Source organism: Strix aluco, chromosome 4 (assembly GCF_031877795.1).
Source record: "Strix aluco isolate bStrAlu1 chromosome 4, bStrAlu1.hap1, whole genome shotgun sequence".
Lineage (NCBI taxonomy): Eukaryota > Metazoa > Chordata > Aves > Strigiformes > Strigidae > Strix > Strix aluco.
The window spans coordinates 11,405,790-11,429,832 of NC_133934.1; the positions used below are offsets into that span (position 1 = coordinate 11,405,790).

At 38.7% G+C, this 24,043-nt stretch overlaps 1 long non-coding RNA gene across 1 annotated transcript in view; it reads right to left on the reverse strand.

Moving 5' to 3' along the window:
* Positions 1-19,666: 19,666 nt before the first annotated feature.
* LOC141922212 (uncharacterized) overlaps positions 19,667-24,043 on the reverse strand; it is a 36,230-nt gene continuing 31,853 nt past the window's right edge. Inside the window, exon 3 of the long non-coding RNA XR_012622908.1 lies at positions 19,667-19,729. This is a non-coding gene — a long non-coding RNA (uncharacterized LOC141922212). The remainder of the gene's footprint in view (positions 19,730-24,043) is intronic.

The following is a 24,043-nucleotide window of genomic DNA, read 5'->3' on the forward strand; positions in this document are numbered from 1 at the left end:
TTCTTTTTAAAGTTACATCAAGAAGAGCTGAAACAAGCTCATGTTATTTGTAGATAACGACGTAGCTAAAAAGTTCAGGTTTGTTTAATCTGAAGAAACTACATAATTGCCAGAGCAACCAAAGCAACATATGGTACATAGCTACTACCTCTAAGCTACTGGATGGCTTCATTAGAGACACCCGTTCCTACCAAGATGAAGGTCTGCTTTTGTCATTTAATGCCCGTTTAGAGTGGTTTCCCAGTCTGCAGACACACAGCAGTTTCACTGTTGCACTGCTTTTGGAATGAGATTTGTTGCCTGTAAACACAATCCTTCCCATTTGTTTTTCCTTGTAGAATTCAAGGAGTCTATGGAAATGAAATTTAATTGACAGTCAGATTTTAGTGGATGTGAAGTATATATGGAATGACTGATGTGCCTTAAAAGTAATTTCTTTGCTATAAAATGATTCTGTGGTCATTATAAACATACAGGAAGTAATGCTTCTAATTTTGTTTTGCATTTCCAAATGTCTAAAAAGAATTGATGCAGATACTGAACGTCTATGTGCAGCAGCATACTTAAAACCAGGGCATTTTCTGTGGTTTTAATTTATTTCTCATCACAGTTACTCATCTGATTCAATGCCTCAAGAGGATCTTATTTCTTCTGAGCTAGATAAAAGTAATATTCATTAATAAAGATGTGCAGTATACACCCCTTTTAAGTGCATTTCCCTTTAAATTAGTGAATACAGAGGATTTCTATAAAAATTGTTTTTAATGTAACTACTGAATATGCTTCAAGGAAGTAAAATGGGGCTGATTTATTTTTTTAATTACAGTGTTCTCTTATTACTTGTAAAGCTGAAGACTGGAATTTGTTTGTAACATATTGTGTGGTGTTAACTTTTCATAAAAAATTATCAGCTCTGCTACTCACACTGTGGTTGTGCTTCCACTGTAAGTTGACTAATAGCATATACAGGAAAAAAAAAAGTCAATGCAGCTTTTGCTTAAGAAAAAGGGAGAAGATATTTTATGTTTCTAATGTGTCCAGTTGTGTCTTTGATCACATCTGATGAGCTAGTTGAAACACGCACTCTTCACTGTTGTGAAGAACGAAATGTTGCTGTGAAGCCGCATTGATTTTAACAACAAGCACCCAATCTTTAACTCTTCATTTGCTCATTTCACCATGAAGAAAATTTTCTGTCTGCCTGAAGTGAGCAGTTAGTGTTTTATTCTCAAAACCAATTTTCTGAACAGTACCACTATTGGTTGGTTACTGAAATATCAAACAGTGTAACTTAGCTTGGATGGGAACTCGGTGCTGCCCTTAAGCCCTCTTCTGTGGGAGTTTTTCAGAGAGAACTGCAGAATTAGCCTCTTCAAGGCTTGAGGCAGATGGAAGGGACCTTATATATAGGAGATTTGACAGGATCACAGCTTTAAATCATTGTCTAAAATAAGGATCAGGCCCTTGTTGTTCTGTGTGATCTCTGCTCAGAAGAGTCATGTTGCTCCAAGAACACTGGCAATTCTGAGAAGTAGACCTGCGATGAAAGACCACATGCGAGCAGCTTTGCCCTCATTGAGCTGTATCACTCTTTATGAGTAATCCCAGAAAACTTCAGCAGAGTTTACCTGTGAGTGAATGAGGGATCTACTCAGTGTGGGCAAGGATGTTGGGAACTTCCTTAGACATTGCCTCTTTTTCAGTAAATATGTCTGAAGAATGTAAGCAAATGTTTGTGCATAAATGCACGTGAACTGAAAGCAAGCAATCCTCTGCTTAACTTCAACTACTGTTCAAACCCATAGAAGGTGTGGGTCAAGGGGTTTTTTTACTATACAACCAGAACAACAAACCCTATTGTATATTTTCAGTATAAGCTGTGTGAAGAGCATTATCTGATCGCATATGTTTTTTGGAGAAGAAAACTGTTGGTCTCTTTCTTGCTCTGTGGAAGTTGGTATTGGTTAGAACAGCATCTGAGAAGTGTAAGGATTTTGTAGGAAATGTCAGTAACATGTGTTTCAGGAGAATGTTCTAACCTTAAACTATGACTACAGTCAAGGAGACAATACCTACGAGCTGTGCAAAATGAAGGCCAGTTGCTATCTGTGAGTTTGTTTTCATGATTGCTCATGGTGACCTTGTTGGTGAGCAGAAGGCAACTAGATGCTTCAGAGAAAAAGCTCTAATTTGGAGAGGGGGTGGTGCATGAGGAAATGACTACTCACAACACTAGAGGAATTAATATTTACTTACCTTCTCTGCACTGTAGACAAGTACAGTGGAGGAATTTGCCTTCTTCATTGCACAATACCAAATGTTAATTTGCCTTCCAGATCTGTGGGTCAACTAGGCCATACAAAAAAATGACACAGGAGAAAGTAGGGATAGGGGATTGTTCACTTCAGTGTTCAACACCAAGCTTAAGTTTGTCCTTCATCCTTGAAATTAAGCCAAAAATACAGTTTGGCACTTGTACCCAAAAGCATCTATAATGCTACACTGAATATAGTCTGGTTCTAGCAAAAAGCATCAGTCTGTATTATACACCCTGCACATCTCCATTTCAGGATAGAAGTGGGAGAGTGACACTTAAGGCATCTGAGAAAGGACTAATCAGCAGGTTGAAGGGTCATGGGTGTATTGTGAGATTTCCATAGATCCCATTCTGATAACTGAGATGGCTTAATTTTGTGGCTTCCCAAACACTTTGAACTCCTAAGAAAGACTTAAGGGGGTACATGATGTGGGAACGGTAGAAATACTGCTTCTCAAGGAAGCAAAAAGTGGCAAATTGCTCAGAGAGTGTTCAGATGGTTATACCAGATGCCCAGTCCTCCAGTGGGTGGATAACTGCTACTGGTTTTAGTGGGAAAGGCTGGGGTATCTTCAACTCACAGTGACTGCCGTGCCTGATCTGAATTTAGGTGATACCTACAGTTGGTACCTTGCCTTTGTTTGAAGTGGCAGCTCTTAGAGTATGACGGAAGACATTTTCAGTAGTTTATCTCTCTGGCACATGTCCTTCACTATACTATCCCAAACATTTTTTAATTCAACTGCACAACAGTTGATAAGGTAGAAAAGGCTCCCAGTATCTTACAGAAAAAAAGAAACAGAGGCATGGAAAAATATTAGGAATTGAAACCTGGTGTTCTAGCCTAACAACTTACCGTGATACCAGTCTTCCTCCCCCACCCCCTTTTTTCTTTTGGAAAACAGAAATTCATGCAAAATTACATAAGCTTATTTTTAATAGACTACACTGATGATACTGTTTACACTAGAAAAAAGAGTTTTTCTGTCAATAAATGGCATTCTGCTGTAAAGAAATTTTCTTTACTTCTCTGAAAAATCTAATGAAAAGTAAAACAGCACTTAATTCAATTTGTCTATATGTAACTCTCTTAACAAAAATGCTTTATTAAAGTTCCTGAATGTAAAGTACACAAATCAAATACAGCTTTCTGCTTCATCAAAATCAATTAAGTTGTGTTTCAGCATTTTTGTGAACAGCAGTCATTCATTTTGTATGATACTCTTTCCTGATAGCTCTCTGCTGACAGAGAAAGCTGTACACTCTGTTGACAACAGGAAAAAATTGAGGATTCATATTTGCCTCCATTAACTCTGTTAAGTCTCCTCTAATAAATTAAAAAGCAGGCCACTAGAAGTAGATCTTTTGGTGTAATGTCTAGTAAGTGACATGAGTCAGAGAAATAATAACCTGACTGGTTCTGAGATGTACAGCACACTTAATAGAGAGGCTAACCCTAGGCTGCAGGGACATGCTTCTTTTGGTTTTGTTCTCTATGTCTTTGACCCAACATTTCAAATTATTTCCTCTGTAGCAGAACACTTTCAGCACAGCATCCCTTTCAACCTAGTCTGCTGGAGTAAGAAATTAATACTGAGGTCTCCCACTTCCTCACTGAGTGCTTTCACCAATAGACTATTTATAAAGGTGACGCAGCTAAAATGCTTTTCCTTTAGGCACATAAATGTTTTATTTGATCTAGCTTTTTATCTCGGTAGACTAACATTCTCATTCCACAAGGACATTCTCTATCTGCAAAGCAAACACATGTCAAATACTGGGGAGAATATGAGAAATCCTGAAAAGCCCCAGCCATTCCAGCTAAATTTTAAAAGAAAAGGCTACAGCTGAACTAAGAAAAAGGCTTAATCTTGTCTGTGGTGGGGATGCCCTATCTGAGACCACCTACTCTGATGTGCCGCTCATCAGATTTTGGTGCAGTGTGTGGAGCTGTTCAGCTGGGGCCCTTGTAGCTCTACTGAGAAGAGCAATTTCAAGTGTCCAGCGAAGATTTAGAGTATGAAAATATGTGCCTATTGAATCACTCCACATTATAGCAGGCTCTCTTACTTTGTCTTTCTGTTCCCTTTTTGCACTCTTTAAATCAGTCCCGGCTTGCAATCTGAGTACAATACACAGCACAGGCTCGCTGTGCCTTTACCTTGTACGCCTCAGTGTCTGATCTACAAAGGGTAGACAGTGCTTCCCCTCCTCCCAGGTATGCTGGGAAGATTCCCCAGACAACTACCTGTGCAGTGTTGTGCTGTATGTAAGTACCTCTAGTGGAGTAACAGGAGTGATGCTAAAAGTTCTTGACTCACTCCAAGCCATACCATTTTATTACCAATAAATGGGTGTGTTCAGAGTTTCAAAGTGTCTAAAAATGTCCATTCACTAAGGCTGGCACTGATGTGTTTACATCAGCGGCCATTTCTGTTGGTGATTAAAGGGAAACTTTTAGTCAATCCATCAGACCACTACTTTTGATTTGCCACATGGTACATTAGAGGAACCCGATGCATTGTTTTGACAACACAATTAGCAATAAAAGTGATTAAAGATTCCTGGATGGCATATTTTTCTGTCAGAAAAAATGCTAGTTTGATGAAATCTGATCTTTATCCTTAAAGAATGTGTCTGTTTTGTCCCATATATAATGGAAACCAGGAGATCGTTAATCAGCTTCTGCTGGCCTGACTGCTTACTGGCTTGTCTGGCTGGCTCCTGGGCAGGCTGCTGAATAAGGTGCCAGAAAGCCGAGACTTCCAGGCTCCTGGATGCTGGGCAGCCCAGGCCCCTGGGTTTATGGGCACTCAGCTCTGAGCTCCATTATCATAGTATCTAAATGCTTCATAACCTTTGTTATGCTTAGTCTGTCAATGTCTTTATGCATTAAGGAGGGACTATCATGCCCTTTTTGCTGATGAGAAACCAAAAGACTAATGGCATATAGGTAGGTAAATCTTAACAAGCTTCTACTTCATGTGTATGCTTCCAGTTGCAAATTCACTACTGGTTCTCAGACCCCTGTTATACTCCAATGTATAAGTTCTGCCTGTGCTTTAAAGTTCTGCTTCTGGCTCTGTGAATGTTGCATGCCCACAGAACTTGCACACAAATCCTATCAGGATACACAAACAAAATGTTTCTCTCTTTTCCTTGTCTGCATCTGGTAGGCAGGTCATGCAGTTTGGGTTTTGCAGAATAAGAAAAAAGTAAGGCACTACTTCCAGTTTGTGAGGAGGCACTGGCATTGCTAACCTTTTATTAAGGACTGTGTTTGTAATTTTAGTCACCAGTGTTGGATTCACATTACCATTTCTAGATGCCTGTTTTTTTCAATGTATTGAACAAGTACCCTCAGGGCATAACTCTGACCTATAATTTACACCCCAAAGGGGTGGAATTCTTCTGTACTTCTGGCAAAGCACAGAAGTCAGAAGTACTACTAAAAAAAAATTGACCCAAGATCCCCAAAAACTAGTCACTGAAATAGCCAGGCCTCATTTACGGGTCAAGGCTCAAATTCAGGCAGAAAACCAGAGATGAACCATGGGATCTTTCATAGCTCCCATTTCTTTTAGTGCCTGCCAGGTGTCTCAGGATACAACGTGGATCGGTACATTGTTCTTTTCCCACGCTTTGAATGTCACCTCCTTTGAGATTACTGAACCTATGTCTTCAATAATCCAGCAATTACATGGAAACCCAATGAAAAACTTATGTTATAGAACCAAGAAATAACATACATGATTCCAACATTAGGCATGATGCACTCCCTAACTGGCAATACACCTGTTGGGAACAAACATTTCAGGCTATTGAACAACTCTGTGTATATTTTTCAGGCAAAGTGATAATCATAGCGAGAACTTGAATGCCAGGTGAACGATTTGTACAGGCTTCCTGACAGTATTTACAACCTTCAGAAATGCCAGTCAGTGTCTATCAAACTCATACTTTTCATAACTAAGGGAAAGTATTGTCCTCAAATATGATATTAAAGGAAAAAAAGTAGGTAGAAGTAATTTTTAAAAGTAGTCATGCATAGTAAATGTGGAAGGAGAAGAAATCCGTCTGTTCCTGGAGAGAGTTCAGCAGCAGTTCATTCTTATGTAACTCTGTCACCTCTAGCTTGGGATAACTGACAGTCACATAGGTTGAGGCTGCCCTCAGGTTACAATGTTTTCAGAAAGTGTCAAAACTTTTTTGTGTGTTAACTACATTTTTGTTGTGGTAACAGTTACTATGAATTAATGACAGAAATTACTTTTTTCCCCTCCCTTTCATTCAAGGGAGAAACAAACAGAAAAGATATTTTACAGGATCATGAGAATAACTGTTCCTTTTCTATTTTGGCAATGCGAAAGTAAACATTAAGAATAATCACATTTAAAACAGTCATTAGGATGCAAATTAACCATTTCATTCTCTGATTAATCATGCACAACTCAATTAACTCAACGCACTTACTTATCCCTGAGGTTTTATTTGTCATGTAATAAAATATCTCGGTTGCCCAGAGAGGCTGTGCTGTCTGTCCTTAGAGTATTTCAAGACCTGTCTGGATAATACCCCGAGTAACCTGGTTTGGCCTCATAGCTGACCCTGCTTTGAGGAGGAGACTGGACTAGAGACATCCTGAGGTCCCTTCCAACCTGAAGTAGCCTATGACTCTAAGACCTGTTTCCTCCTAATAATAAACAGAAAGAAAGTCCTAATAGTTGGATAGCATCAAAATAATAGTCTATAGAAAGATGCACATACATTGCTATAGGTGGGCATATTTGCTCATCTCTTCCTTAGGCTATTCCTATCTCTAGATCTCTAAAACTTTTCAGTCATCTGCTGTGTGCAAATTCTGTCTTAATACACATTTGGCTGGGTCCAGGGGACAAACCTTGTCTTTGTTTAGAATTAATTTAGTAACTAGAGACCCCTACAGCATGTTCCCTTCTCCTGTCACCCCCACTCACCCCAGTCTTTAACACAGTAGAGGCACATACACATACAAATATTTTACAGGCATTTTCTTTAGAACCTTTGATTTTTTTTCCCAAAAAAAGCAAACTATGTTAATGTCCAGCTAGTCAAATGTGTCTTCATGATCTACTGACTCTGAAGTGATAATATAGATCATAAAGTACCAAGTCATGATTTATACCATAGCTGTCATGGGCAGGATAAAACTAACAAGGAAATGAGTATGTTTCCATACACAGCTGAAGACTTTAGTTAAAGCCTGAGCAATGGGAGTCTCTGAACATGACACACATTGCTTCATTCCTCATTCATTTTTGCATGGAAGGTGCCTGACCCTTTTGTAGAAGTGGCATTTCAGAGGATCAGGTGCTAGCTGATGAATTCATGAATATGTTGTCACATCTGTAATTGCAAATCCTTCTCTTCCTTTCAAAATGCCAGTAATATTTCTCTGCATTTGCTATTGTAGGGCATGACAATACAGTTGTATATTCCATGTAAGTTATAAAGTTTGTTATTTGGTTGCCACTAAATATATCACAGGGCTAGAAAATGCTCTTAACATACAGTTATAGTCCTTGATGTAGCTTGCACAAGTACAGCGTAAAGTATCTATTTCCTCTTTGTGTCCAGTCAAGAAAGAAACAAGATTCCTGGGGCCAAATCTGCAGCAAGGTGTGAGCAGAGCCAGTCTGCAGCTGCTTGCTGCAGTCTCTGGTCTGTGGATACCGCTGAGGCAGCTGAAGTGACCTGGCTGAGGGAGTGGTGAATCAACAGCATCATGAAGCCACGGGCTACATTTGTTCCTCACTAAACTTGTCCATGGGATCAACAGAGAACAAGGTCCCATTGCTACAGCTCATAAATACGCTGTTCTGTTTAGTTATCAAACAAATCCTTTCTGCCCACCTCTGCTGTCTTTTATGAAGCTCCAGAGGTGCTTGGTACCATTTGCACTCCCACCTGGCTTCAGAAAGTTTAGAAAACTCTTTGAGGCCTGCTTCTGTTTGATGAGGACTCCAAAAACACTTTAAAATGTCATCAGTTATTTTTAGCCTTTGATACTATTTGGATGGAGTAGAAGTGCTAGTTCTGGGCCCAAAACTTTTAAAATTCTGTTTTATTAGAAGTTAACAGCAGAGACATTATTGAGGCATGGACAAGGATTTATATCTAGTTCTATTGCTGGCCTCTAGCCCAGTGTGCTATGTGATTTAAACCTGTCATTTCAATATCTTGCCTCTTTGTTTCATTAAGGGATATTCACAATATTACTTAATTCATAAATATTTTTGAAAGTTATGAACCAAAAAAAGTGCTACAGAAGTCCTAGGTCATTATTGTTAGAAAAACGTATCATAAAAACTTGAGGATAGTCACTGAGGTACTACTTGTTAAGGAGTTCATCTATCCTCTATTTTTGCTTTAAATGACTTGAAATTTGACAGTTGCAACATGCATCATCAATGTCTACTTTAATGTCTAACTTCTGTAGCTTTCCCAAACTCTTGTGCGCTGAAGTGGCTCTAAAAATGTTGAGTTTGCTCTTTTATGTATCTACAGAAGATATTACAGAACTGACAATTTATCAGTGGGTGACATTCTCTTCTCCCAAGGAACAAGTGATAGGACAAGAGGAAATGGCCTCAAGTTGTGCCAGAGGAGGTTTAGATTGCATATTAGGAAAAATGTCTTCACTGAAAGGGTTATCAAGCACTGGAACAGGCTGCCCAGGGAAGTGGTTGAGTCACCATCCCTGGAGGTATTTAAAAGATGTGCAGATGTGGTGTGTAGGGACATGGTTTAGTGGTGGACTTGGCAGTGTTAGGTTAACGGTTGGATTTGATGATCTTAAGAGTATTTTCCAACCTAAATGATTCTATGATCATAGCTGAAGGCCAGAACAATTTTCAGAGGAAAACTTTTGCCTTATATTTTCCTGCTTAGCTTAAGTTCATATTATTTGCAAATATTCAGTTCAAAACCTCTCACTGTCTGTGATTGAGCATTAGGAAGGAGGTATAAATTTTTGTGGGAGCTGTGATTCTGGGAACAGCACTTGCATTGAGATTTTGATGTTTCTGAGGCCATTCCTGTTTTGGGGTTTCTTATGTGCAGGTTCAGTGCCTAGAAGCATGATTCCTGCTCAGGATACAAATATGACAAATTGTCTGAATGTGGAAAAAACTCTGGAATGATAAATGTCAATGTTTTGTCTACATATATCCAGAAAACTGCACTTATGAAACTTCTAAATCAGTGTGCTCTGTTTCTGTTCTTTGAAGTTATTTTTATAACTATTTCCCAAGCAATTGCACATCCTACAATGACAACTACATATGTCCCAAGATTAAAATATCAGAAATAAGCCATTTTTAAATCTTCAATGCTCAAAACAAATGACGAGCACTTTCTTTATATGCTAGCTGAATATTCAACTCAAACAATTAAAATAAATAATTGATTGTGGAAAAACACAGTACAGATCAGGATAACTATATATTTTTACTTAGTATTGTTAAAGCTGTAAGTTGCCCCCTTAGACTGATTTAACATATATGTAAATTTGTCACATGCTTTTAAAAGATTTTTTCTCTTAAAGTTCCGTTTTTATTCTTTTTTAAGGAGTAATCACACACACACACATATTCAGGTAACTAGTTCCATGAATAGCCTCAGGGTTCCTTGGCAAGGATGTAGCTGTCTGCACTGACTCTATAACTGAATTGCCTTCCTTAATAATGGGATATTGGTTTTATTTTTAATTTTTTTTAGTCTCTTTTTATTCCTTCATGTTTCTTTTTTCTTCCCTGTTCCACAAACCCCTTGCAAAAGTGCAGCTAGTGCAAGAAAATAAAGCAGCAAAATGCCTGTAAGCTGGCATTTACAGACTCCTATTCATTTCAGCTAGAAGACTCCTGAGCAGCAATTGAATTAACTGATGTTAGAGCTCAGAAACACAAGCAGGCTCACTCCTATCATTCACAACTGCCCCTCCCAGTTGCTGCTGCCTTCTTGTAATCATTTAGATCCAGAGACCTATAATACTGAAAAATATTTATTTCTTTGGGTAAGTGTATCTGGGAATAAATTTGAGTAATGCATAGGAAAAAAACCCAGAGAATACCAGTTCTGCAGTGTGCACTAGCTACAACTGCCTACTAGTCCATCAACATTAACTTCCAAATGGGGCCTAGGAGAAGCCAACCCATGAAACAGGCATCATTTCAGTGATGAAATGTTCCAGTGCAGATTATTTGGGTTTTCTGCTAGCCTTTAGAAAAGCTTCAGTTCTGTGCTGGAAACTAGTATGGGACATCTCAACCCCCAAAATAATTGAGAAAACTGGTGCTCAGGTCAACTGGGCTATTAAAACCATAACTATGGCTTTGCTGGAGTGATGATTGCAATATATATTGTCCAGTAGAAACAAATAGATTCAGCATATGTGACCACAAAATACAATTCTTGTATTACTGCTTCTTCCAAAATCAGGTAGAGAAATCCTGAAGAATTTATAGCTCCATCCTTCTTTTGCTGCAGGGTAGCCTCACGGTATTGATTAGTAAATCCTGTGAAGAGACTACAGAGGAGAAAATATCATTCATTCATGAAATGGAAATACACTGCCACAGAGCATTTATTTTGCATGGGCCAACTACTTGTAATTCCTCTAGAAATCACCCATTATTATATTCAAACTTGGATTCTGGGGTTCAGAGTGGGGAAAAGAAAGGACCTCTTACTTTATAAAGGTAGATTTGATTTTTACACACCTATTAATGTGTTCAACAGCTTTAATAGCTGATGCCTCCTCTGCAGGAGAACTGAATGACAAAGCTGATAGAGGGTTTTGCTGGAAGAGAGTACACAGACCTTTGTGATACGTAGCAGATTTCAAGGACGAGAAAAGATGTTGGAAAGGACAGGAACTGAACTGAGTGGGCTGCCCAGGTTAGCTGGTGATACTGTCTGGCAGGACCAAGCAAGAAAATCCCTTAGAATGGGAGACAGATGTTTACTGAAACACCTGGATATTGTAAGCAGGTCTGAGAGGTGGGTGGAGGCATTACTAAAAGGACCATCTGATCAGTGGATGGAAAGGAAAGGAACAAGCTACCACTAAAGTCACTGAGGACGGGAGTCTTACTCCTGTTTGTACAGGGATTCTTATGCTGCATCTCCCCAAGTTATGATGTATTTACTCTCCTAATAATTGTTTGTTTACATATATATGTAATACTAGCAAATAGGGAATATTTTCCTCTATGCCACCCCACAGGTTATATGCAGTTTTCAAAGGCATTTTAATGAAAAAAAAACCCTAATTAACAAAAATGAAACCTTTTTCGTACCACTGGCTACCTAGCAGGAGAACTAGAGCTAGTTTTCAACATTATTTTCCCATTTTGACAATGTTTTTCACAGAGTTTTAATATTTCCTATTTTTTTTCAAATGGAAAACACCAATGTTGGGAAAAACTCTCCCAAACCATATGACCTAAAGCCCCCTTTTCTATATTTTTATTCCTCTACACCTCTCTTCTTACTTGTACCTTTTTCCCTATTTTGCTACAGAAGTATGGAGAAAAGTAAAATCCACACCTGCAAAAAAATCAAGAATTTCAGATTATTTTTTTCTTGAAAAAGTTCTTAAAATCCAAACAAGACAAACAGTAGGAAGATTGAAATGAAAAATTCTGATGACTAATAAGTCCTTTATTGGCAGAGATTTTTGTTTGAGATAGGGTTTCTAAACCAGTGTTTTCCATTTGAGCTTAGAGGTGATAATGTGAGTGCATGATGGGCATATTTCTGCCTTTGGTTTTATTCTTTACTAAGAGTAAATTTTGTAATGCTTTTGTCAGAAGCTGGATTTCACCAGTGTTAACTAAACAAACCACAGTGCTCCGAGGGGAAGACTACCCAAACACATGCCTACAACTTTGCAGCTACTGTCTCAGACCGTGAGCATTGGTTGTTTTCAGAAAGAGCTGCTCCATTAGCATGGCAAAAACTCAAGCCTGGAATTTAGGTATCTTCACTCTGGACTAAAGAAAGTAACTTCAGACAATGGGTTTTGCAAATCTTGGCTCCTTGCATCTGATCTCAAGCAAAGAGCACTACATTAAATCTCTTTGCTTGGATTATAACCATTTTCTTTAGCAGCTTTTAAAAATCATATCAGGGAATCTGTTGTCATAAAACAATACTTTTATTATTCAGTCCCTGACATCAACAGTTTTTGTTTTCATAATATGTTCTATCAATAAAACATTTACTATCATTCAATCAGTGTAAACTCTCTTCAGGCTACTGTACATTTCTTGATGAAAAATTTGTGACAGTTCTAAAGCCAACCGATTGGCAAGCTGATTTCTTAATCATATGCATGGGTGAATGTATTTTACTAAAAAGGAGATATGGAAAAGAAGTAGATCATTATTACTGAAGCAGAGATTGCTTTATATTTTTATCTTCTAAAATGCAGCTGAGAAGATCATTATTAAGAAGACAATGTCATTTTTCAAAAGAATTTGTGGCAGTAACACCTAGTGAGGCATTTTTTTCTTAGCTTCAAGAGGGAATGCCTGTTACATAATACTAGAGCAATTGTTTCAGGGCACAAAATTCAGACCTAGATGATAAGAAGAAAACATTCAAGAGGGCACAGATTCAGAAATTTGGTTTAGAAACTTCTACAGAATTGGCATTTATAGATTTCCTGTGTTCTGTATAAGGAATAATAAAGAGTACCATTGCTGAAATAAAGTATACATTTACTACATGATGCACATACTTTTATCTTGCCCTGATAGGTATGGAAGCTGTTCCTCAGTATATAAGAAATGAGATTTCAAGCTGTAATAATAATATATTAGATTTCGGGGGGAAGTCCAAAAGAAAAAACAGAGAAGTTTTGTTCTCAGGGCAGAATGTATAGAACAGGTTCCATTCCAGTATTGAGGGGGAAAAGTTAGACTTAATTTACAATGGTGAATGCATGTTTCAAGCTAAACTAATTGAATTTCATCTACTTGTCCGCCAGTAGTCATGACAGTTTTATTTCTTTTTGTTTCATTTCTCCCCAGTAGGCTTCACTTATTGGCACAGATGGGTTCTGATATCAAAAGCAATTTCCAGTTGGCTTTAGGACTGCTATTATTTAATTGTTCCCTTTAACTATCTTTTTTCTGTCACCAGAAACTTCTGAAAACTCTTGCATTTAAAAAAAGCTGTGGGGCAAATTCCCTGCTGGGATATTTCTATGGAGCTACACTAGTAACAAATTTCACCTAGTAAATTCCACCCCCACTGCACTATCTTAAATTTCTCTATATCTTTTTGTGATAGCATGTAAAACCTTTATGAAGATAACCAACATCTATACTCTGAGCATATCCCAATAGAAACCTAGCAAGCCACAGCATCCATCACTTCCCTAAGCTACTGAGGAGAGCTACTGTAAAGGGGCTTGTGTCCTGGGGTCACAAACCAAAGCCTTTTGAAGGAGACAAGCTCCGTAGCCTCACTAAAGAAGGACATGTTGCTTTGCACCTCCTTATATCATTGCTCAGCACAGTAAGAGGACAGGCACCAGGAGGGACATTCTTCAGTTTACCATCCTGCAGCACCCGTCAGTTTAAGAGCCACAAAAATTATATTAAGAGATGGTTGCTCAGCAAATTCAGTTGGTCTGTGAAGAGGGATAAAATCACAGAAAAATGGTGAACTGGAACACTGGATGTCAGTGGCACCTCAGGAATCTCCATACCATGTTCCACAGCATGGGGCAAACATGTCATTAATCATAATTCACAGGCTGAACTGCTTTGGGGATGTTGCTCCTTACATTGGGGCACATTGTGCTTATGCTGGTAGGAGCAGGTGTGGTGTCAACTATGTCACTGTAAAAAACATTGAGTAGCTGGTGGCAATGAAAGAAGAGACAGTTCGTAATCCTACCTGCTTTCCTAGTCAGAGATGCTCTGGAGGCAATTTTGTACCATTTGACAAATAGCGCGAGGATACACTGAAGACAAAATTACCCCCTTCCCAACTAGTGGATCAAAATCTGCTTTACCTTTCTGAGGGTCGAGAGGGCATGAAGAGGGTTCAGAGAAGATTTAGACATATCCTGTAGAATATGACTACAAAATTTCTGTGTACCTTAGTTATTAAAGAACTGTTGATTGACAGATGAGTGGTGTGTGCATTTGTGCTTCAGAGCACTATGGTGTGTAAATAGGTGAGAAGTACCCTGAAATATTGTTTCGTTCAGCTGGAAAGCTGGCAGGGATAATTGGCCTTGACTCGAAAAGAAAGAGAAACTAGAACAGGAGACATAATTTGGGGATATCATATTAACAAAAGAAAAAGAAGGTTATTTCCCTGAATATTTTTTCACACTTACAGCAACCTAAATCTGACAAGCCATCAGAAATGCCAGAGACAAAGACATTTGCATTTCTAAACACACCAAATGCTTAGAAGCTAAATTCTTTTTCTGTAAGATCATGAGACCTTTCTAAACAAAGCCAATGCCAAGAGCTAGCTGCCTGTAGGAAACATCTCCGTTAAGAGCTCTATTCTGAACCTTTTTGCATCAGAGCTTTGTTTATGTCATGTGCTCTTGCATGCATGTTTCCTGCTAGCTCAGGAGTACGTAATCAATCCTACATAAGATGTATTCCCAGGCCACTAAGCAAGACTCAATTAAGGATACACTTCTGGTGTGTTTAAAATGGTCTTGTAATGATATTTATTTTTATGCTGACATATATGTCATCTCAGCAAATCCTTCTATCACGCTCTAGATATAAGACTGTAAGCAAAATAATCCTATGGACAAATAAATGTATGGATTTAAACTTTAAAACAGGAAACTTTTATTGTAATACAGTGGTAACACTCACAGATATAGCCAGGTGGCATCATTCATTTACAGCTAGCTCTCTGAAGGGACTTGGGCATTGCAGTGCTCAAATTTGTGCCCCGTGCTGAACTCTGGTGATTCATAAATTCTAAAATTAAGCCATTTTCTCCTCTATATGCTATATGAGGGTAGAAAGCTCATGTAATGAGAGTGGGAGAGTATGAAGGAGTGTCTGCAAGAAATGCATGCTAAGCACACTGCTGCTGGAAAAATCTTGATGGGATGGGTGGGTGGGGTGGAGAGATATTTTATCAGGGTGTCAGGCAGCTAATTGGGCTTCAGGACTGTACCTCTTTTTCCTTGGTATTACAGGAATACCATGAGGTAAACTGGGGGTAGAAATTGTGCTTTCTTTCCCTGTTACTCAAATTCTCTGCAGAAGTTTGAACCTTATTTCTCATGGCTTTCCCCTAGCCATAAGTTTGCAGGGTAATCTGACAGGGAGAGCTGCTCTCCTTCACAGGTGGAAACTCTTCCTCTATACAGAGAATAATTTAATATTATTTTGCCCAGAGTAAAATGTAACCCAGGAACTTAAATCTTACAGAATTCATGAAAAGAAAGGGAAGACCTGAGCTTCAGTCCTGAACTCTCTAATGCTCAGTCTGAAGCAGGAAGAAAATCACAATTTCTGTGGCCCAGCACATATGTAATTCTATTAGGCAGGGAACAGTTATGACAAAAGCGAGTAAGAGGCATGCAGGCACACACAGGCACAGAGCTCATAGCAAGGCTGTCTGGCCAGGCAGCTAGTCGACTTGAGGGCTGGAAGAGAAATCTTCCACAGCCCTGGAGAGCGGGTGGGAGAAGGGAGATATTAATATATTCCCATATGCTTCTCTGTGAGCTACAGATGTGGCCCCAGTTCTGGCTGGATTGAATTTGCCATAAAGGGAGAATGAGGAATGGCCACTTTGTGAGTCCCAGCAAACTGCCCCTGTGGCTCAGCCCAGGTGGTGGCAGAGAATACAGAGAAACGCATGTGCTTGGGGAGCTTTCATGTGAAAGTCTTGCAAGGAGGATAAGCAAAACATCTCACAAAACATTAATTCCTGCATATATTAGATGAGATCACATAAGGGCACGTCAGCTGAGGGGCCTCAGCCTCACACTGCTTTCAGGTCTTATAGGCACAGGAGATGAAACCTGACATCTGCAAACACTTACAGCAGAGTCTTCACATGCATAGCTTGTTTGTCCAAACAGACTGTTCACACACAGGATTTCACCAGCGGTCTGATGGCATGTCCAAGAAGCCCTTTGTGAAGGATTTGTTCCACCACTGCTTTAATAAATATTCCCTCTGTGTCACAGGGAATATTAACCTCCGATATCAGTTCCATCCCTATATTTTGGTCTCCACCTCCAGAACAGGATTAAATATGTACATTAAAAGAAAACTTCTTAATACTAAAATAATAATAATTGTTATTTATTATTATTTTGAAAAATTTCATTCTTTATTGTCCTACTGTTACTGTTTCCATCCATTGACTGAGGTAATGAAGTAAGGAAATGAAATGTTCTCTGGTTTTGAGATTGCTAGTGAAATTATGCAGACAGATCATCTTCTAATCTTAAATCTAAATAATTCAGTTGCCATAGGATCAAAGTATGTGTTACGCTACCCGCAGTTTTCTACGCATTGATTCATCCTTATTCCCCTTAGCACATTTCCCTTTGATTTGATAATGCTCATAAAAGCAGTTGGCAGTGAGTATGGTCAGCATCCAGATTGCTCATTATCACATTTATTGTTCTAAGCCTTATGTTCTCCTCCTCCTCTTGTAACCATTTATACTTGAAAAGTAAAACCTTACCTTGTGTGTACATCTGTGTAAGTGTTCAGGAGAAAGTCAAATCTCTTGCATTCATACTGTAGCACACAAAAGCAAATATTGCAAAATGGCTTAATCTTTGTTGTACTAAACTGAAATTCATGAAGTAAAATACAATAACATAAAACCCAAATGCAGTCACTGGTGATGCTTATAGTCAACTTCCTCTGATGTATCAGAGCAGCTGCATTCTGCTAGAAAAATTAGACTTCTCAGAGGGATGGTATGGCTTATTGGCTGTATTTGAGAACCAGTGGAGTTAAACACCTGATGAATTTAGGTGTTACAAGTCAAGGACTTTTTATTCATCCTTGCACCTTTCGCAAAGCATTATTCTACAGAAGCCTACAGAGCTGCCCCTCGTTAACAGGGGTGTGAGTCAGGCCTCAGCATTGTTCTCCAGTTTTTTGCTAGCAGAGAAGAAAGTATTCCTCAAGTCATTCTATAGTTCTGGTCTGTAGAGGCTGTACTTTTACAGACAGTCCCACATGAAGGGACACATTCAGATGCCTGATAGGTCTTTTTTTAATAATATATTACAAAAGCCTCTTTGTGCTGAAATCTTTCAGGCAGTTATCTTAATCGTCTTACGCTATCCTTATGTGTGTGAATACATACATTTAAATCTCTTTCTATCCTCATTTCCTTAGCAAAGAGTTATTTTCTATTTGCATCATACCTAACAATGAGGTCCTAATTATACAGGAGCCTTTTGTTTCTACCACATTAAACATAAATAACAATAAAATAGAATCTTTCCTATGACTAGTTCACCCAGGTCTAAACATAAGGTACTTGAACAAACATTTTTGGCTATCATATTGCAGATTTTAATGCTTTTCCAAGAGTACAGTTTTTTGCTACCAACTACAAAATGTATCCTTGTTACACAGAAAGTTTCTAATTCACATTTGTGCAGAACCTTGCAATTCTCTAATTCATCTTATCTTACAGTGTGCTTAAAATTCTTCTGGAGGAAAGAAAAGTGAGACAAAATCTTTATCAGAACAAAATATATTTAAGGTTACAGCTCTATTTTTAGCTCCCACACCTGGTTTTGTTTGATTAATAAAACTGGTTTGAAAATTGCCAGATCTACTTGGAAGAAAAATTTCTCAGGTTTCCTTGATTATACACATCAGTTATTTTTGCCACTGAATTGTCTTACTTGTTTTACCAATTGGATAAGAAATATGATGTTCTGGAGTAATCTGAAAGAAAAATCCTATTACAGAGAAATCAAGGGGGCTTGGGCATGTCACTGACATTGCCACAACGGATGTAAAGAGATGAAAATTCTGAGTGTTGTAATGCTTTCTGGGAATTGTAACACTACAATTCAAATCCTGGAGGTAGGCACAAAACTGCTACAAGAGGGACTGAAAAAATGGGAAGATTGCTGAGGAGAAACTCAAAATTCCACCTGCAATTCAGTATCACAGCACCAGGTATCACCAAAAGTATTTCCGTCTAACAAGCAGCCCTTAAAGTCTGACAGACTGTAGAGCATTTCCTGCTTTAGATCCACCTTAAAAATAACATTTCTCAGCTCAAAAATCACATAGCCAATCCAGGACATATGAGTCCCCAGAACTGAATTATTTGTCAAAGTCAGTTCTGCCCTTTTATTGAACAGGCTTTGGCTTGGGAGGGGTAATTTTGTTGTTTTTTCTCTGAAATATTTAATTGAATTTACACCAGGAAAAAACAGTCTTTCTGTATATGTTAATATTAAACACTAGCCATTTAAGGTTTGCACAGAGTAAATCATAAAAACAGAGACAAAAACTTCAAAGGATTGTTTAGGCTACATCCATGAACTAGTGCAGAATAGCCACTCCTGGACCAACCCTCGCAGATGCTTACTCAACACACTGTCCTGAGTTGGGCTCTTGCCTCCCTAGCAGTTACAAAGTTTTTCCTAACATCCAGCCAGAATCTTCTCTCTTCCAAATTAAGCCAATTTCCCTTTGTTCCTCCCCATGGGTATGTAAAACAATTGATCTCTATTCTCTTTCTGTTCAAACAACCAGGACTGATGAACGTTTCATGTAAAAACACATGCTCACCTAAGAAATCTCTCTGAATCATTATGTCTCTTTTCAGTGGGAAGCTGGCCTGTTGCTGACTGATGATTTTAAGACCTTGCAAGAGTTACAATCTAGTCTAATTTGTAAATAAGGTTTCAAAGTTAGAAAAAGCCAACACCAAAACAAACAAACAAAAAAATCAAAACCCAACCTGTGTATCCCATGGCAGGCACCTGCCCTTCTGCATCCTTGAAACACAACCTGCATTGACATATATAATGAAATAAAGTCACACTGTGCTGAAGCTATTCCATCCCAGAATATGCCCCACACTGCACATTTGCTGTGCAAAGCCTGTACAATGCAACCTTGCATCTCTCTACAGTATATCCTGCATCTCTTTAGCCTCTGCTTACCAGGTCATCTCGGAGGTGAACGTCAATGCCATCATGTGAAAGAAAAAGAGCAGAAGTGGGTGAGCTGGGATGCCATGGTTTGTTCAAGTCACTGCACAGGGAGGATTGAACAAATGTTTGGAGGCATCTGGTAGAGTTTCTTTTTCTTTTTGTTGAGCCTTTGAATATGTTCACTGAGGCAGATGATCTGTGAGTAAAAGTGATTCACACTGAAATGGAATATGATTACAAAATTTCAACGACCACAAGAAGATTCTGCTTTGCATTGCATTGTAATTCTCATAATCTAACTTTCCCTTTCAAACAATTAAGTACTCTGTTTTAGTGGGTAGGTTCTGAAATTATCAGAACCTTCCCTGTGTTCAACCTTATACAACAGAGCATAAAGGGCCTGATGTACACAGGACTGAGTAATCTCTGGGTTTTCATGCAAATCACTCCACTAGCATAATCATTCTTCCAAGACTGTGGATGCCATGCAGTGTGTGGATGGCTGCTTCTGCATCCAGCCCTATAGGTGATGGAAGACAGCCTGTGCCAAAGGAGGGCACATGCATCCTGTTTAAGATACTCCAGGAGGCACAATGGCTCAAGATGAGGCATTAACTCCTTTTTTCCATTTTTTTACTCAGTCACAGTATACATAGCAATAATCCTTCATTTCTTGATCACGACTCATTCAGTTATTTGTAAAGAAGATACAAACCTGGAATTAATCTGTATTGGGTGTCCATGGCAAGATGTTGGCAGTGGGGGGCTACATGAATGGCCTTTGTGAGGAGAGGTCAGGGGCTGCCCTGTGCCGGACATGGTCAGATCCAGCCAGCTCCAATGGAGCCATCACAGGACACAGCTGAGTCCACCAGCCAAGCTGGTGGTGCCTCTGGGAAAACATATTTAAGAAAGGGCAAGATGCCACACAGTGGAGAGAGGAGCGAGGAAAAAAGTGTGAGAAACAGCCCCACAAGAACCAAGGTCAGTGAAGAAGTAGGTGCTCCAGACACTGGAGCAGAGAATCCTCTGCAGCCTGTGGAGAGACCATGGTAAGGCAGGCTGTTCCCTGCAGCCCATGGAGGACCACGTCAGAGCAGATATCCACCTGCAGACAGTGGAGGACCCCACATTGGAGTAGGTGGATATGCCCTGAAGGAAGCTGCTGCCCATGGAGAATGTATGCTTGGAGCAGGGGAAAAGTGTGAGTAGGAAGGAGCAGCGGAACTGTTATGGACTGACCATAAGTCTCCATTCCCCATCCCCTCTTCCTGCTCAGAGCAGAGGAACTAGAGGAGTTGGGAATGAAGGAGTGAAGCTTGAAGGAGTGAAGCTGATCCTGGGAAAAAGGAGGGATGGGGGAAAGTTGTTTTAATTTGTCTTTGTTTCTCACTATCCAAATATATTTAAATTAAATTAATTTCCCCCAAGTCTGTTTTGCCCATGATGGCAATTGGTGAGTGATCTCTCTGTTTTTGTCTTGACCCATGAGCTTTCTTGTGTTATGTTCCCCCCCTTCCCTGTTGAGGAGAGAGAATGAGAGAGCAGCTGGGTGGGTGTCTGGCAGCTGTCCAAGGTAAACCTACCACAGAATCATTGCACTCAGTCCTTGTAAAAGATTATTTTTAAGTATTCTTGAAGCGGGGATGAACTACTACGCCTTTTTGATTCTCAAGATTGGTTCACCAGCATTTATGCATGCTATTGCATTTTAGAATTTTTTTACTTACTTTACTCCTACAACCAGCTTCTGAATTTCAAGGCATTTTATCTTTGAAGAGCAGACACCCCTCTTCTGATCTCTAATAGATTTTTTAGCTTTGATCACATTACAGGTAGACTTTGTAACACCACTTATTTGAGGTTTCCCAACATCATGGATTATAAATTCCTGGTTTCAGTTTCTTATGACATTACTAAGCTTCAGCTTTTGGAATACACAATTTCTGTAGCGCATATATACTGAAATATTTTTAGAAAATATAAACCAATGTATTTTAGTCATTTCTGAAAATGAAGTAATGGAAAAATGTTATTTTGTGCATCACAAAAATGGCATCATTCAGAAGCAAGTGTCCTGAAAATGGTTTACTAAGGATCAAAGACAGGTGGTCCTGCTTTGGCACTACCCCCAGCCTTTCTGAATCCACTCTTCTTTGTTGACACACTCATTCCCCAACTTCATATCTAACTTCCAGGGGAAGTAATATTTTTTTATTATTTAATGGAAACCAGAAGCTCTTGTTCATTTCTTGGCACTTCACGAGAACCATTCTCTTTTTAAATAACTGTATCTCCATCCCTACATTTATTTTAAAACAGCTATTTCCTTTTCCCCATCTTTTATCTGACCTGCCAATTATATATGTATCAGGGCTGAAACGCCATCTGTGTGTTTGTGGAATGTTTATTCCACTAAGGCTGTGCCTTAAATTGATAACTTTTGATGTTGTCATAAAAATACAATCTGGAAAATTGATCGAGACCTGCAGTCTGGATAGCAGAAAAGAGTATAATGAAAGGAGGTGCACTGGAGTTTACCTGCGTTGCATCAGGAAATCCACGCAGGTGACATGAAGTGGTAGTTATCACTAGTATGAGTTATCTTTCTTCTTCCCCTGTAATACAGGATCTGATAGAGTAGGGATATCTTTCCATCTTTCACTGCCTTGTTAAACTGCACCCACAGCTATCAGATCTGAATGTGAGGGCTTCACAACACAATGTGATATATCTGATGCCTTTCAAACTAAGATCATTAAAAGGAATAGTAGTACTGGTAATGTAACATCTTATACTCTAGATAATGTTTAGGGTGCTGTAACTAAGGAAGACCCAAGAAGAACACGGGGCTTTTATCAAAGGAAATGTCTTAAGTTGTCGAATGAATGAGAAACTCTGAATATTGCAGTTTTGTAGACAGGTAAAAATCCTAACGTTAAGATATAAAAGGCTGAAAAATATGTGATGCAGTGCTTTGCTTCAGATGAGATCTCTGTGTTTAGTTTCATCATAACCTACATGCAGATGTGGAGCACAGGTGAGGCATCTAAAGAAATCCTAGTCATTATTAGCATTGCACATTCTTCTGTAACCACAGGAGACATCACAGCTCAAGAGAAAGGTCCTTCACGGATTAGATAAATTATATACTTTGTCAGTTGATGGTAGTGCCACAATCCAAGCTCTACTTTATGAAAACTGGCTTAAAGTTCAAACTATCATGCATTTATATGGTACATATTCTAGCATGGCCAATACACACTACAGAGCACCATACTCATTATTAATTTTCCCTGGTACTAGGAGTACTAGATGTCTGAAGGATAAAGTCACCAGAATTAATACACAAGTTTAATCACATCAGTTCTTTCTAACCTTAAACCATACCCACTTTGCTTTATGTAAGCTTATTTATAGGCTGTTGGACATTACTGTAGAGGTGCAATAATGAAGAAAAGCTACTCCAAATTCTGGTAATTGTTTTCTTGGCTTAAATATTTAGTGCAATGTTTATCCATGCCATTATGTTTTAGTATTGAAGCACAATAGTGCTTTTACCAGCTGGTTTCATGAGGTGAATGTAGTGATTGATATGTTGTTGGAATGGTGACTTTAAATGAGACTACTGTTTGAAAATGCTTTTCTTGTCTAGGGTCAGGAGTTCAAAGAAAAGGCAAACAGAAAAGAACTAGAAAAGTGTTACAAGAATGATCTGAGTTCTGAAAAACAAGATTTAATGAGAGGACATAGTGAATAACAGTCTATTTAGCCTATTCAAAAGAAGGTTAAAAGACTAAGATCACAATCAAGTAGTATCTAATTGTGAAAGAATTATGACTCTTCAGTGCAGAATAGAGAGATTCAAATTTTGGAGGCTGAAGCTTGATGTACTTGAATACACATATTTTAAGGGAGGATAACTAGCTGTTTGAACAACCTATTAAGGGATGTGATAGCTCTTCTAATCAAGTTAGAGTGGTTTTTTAAAAGACAGATTATAGCTTAGTGTTACAGCCTTGATGCAAAAATGTTTGGTGAAGGTCTTTGGTCTGTGTTGTGCAGTGGAGTCAAACTAGATTATCATTATGGCCTTTACTGTCCATAGTAATCTACATGTATAAAATTTCATCATGGCTAAAGGCAAGTGTGGGTGGCATAAGCAAGTTTAGAGCCTTTGTGTCAGAAACCTTTCCCTGCATTCTCCCTTACCTCCCATGCGAACAATGGGAACGGTGTTCTTCATGTTACAAGTTTAAGAAGAAACAAATAAAAAAAAAGTCCCTTTCATAAATGTCTTGGAACATTTCGTAAGAGAAGTTAAAATATAAAAATCAAAACTGTTTAAACTAGTTAGACAGCAGTGCTGAGTGCCTAGAAATTAAACAGGCTGTCCACAGGGAGGTTTCAGTATGTTCTTCAATCCCAGTTCAGCTACAACTTTCTATAATTCATCTGAGGAGCAATCTTTTAAGTCATCTAAAGTAAAAAAGGGATCTTAAAGAACTCACCTACTACATTCCTCAGCCTAA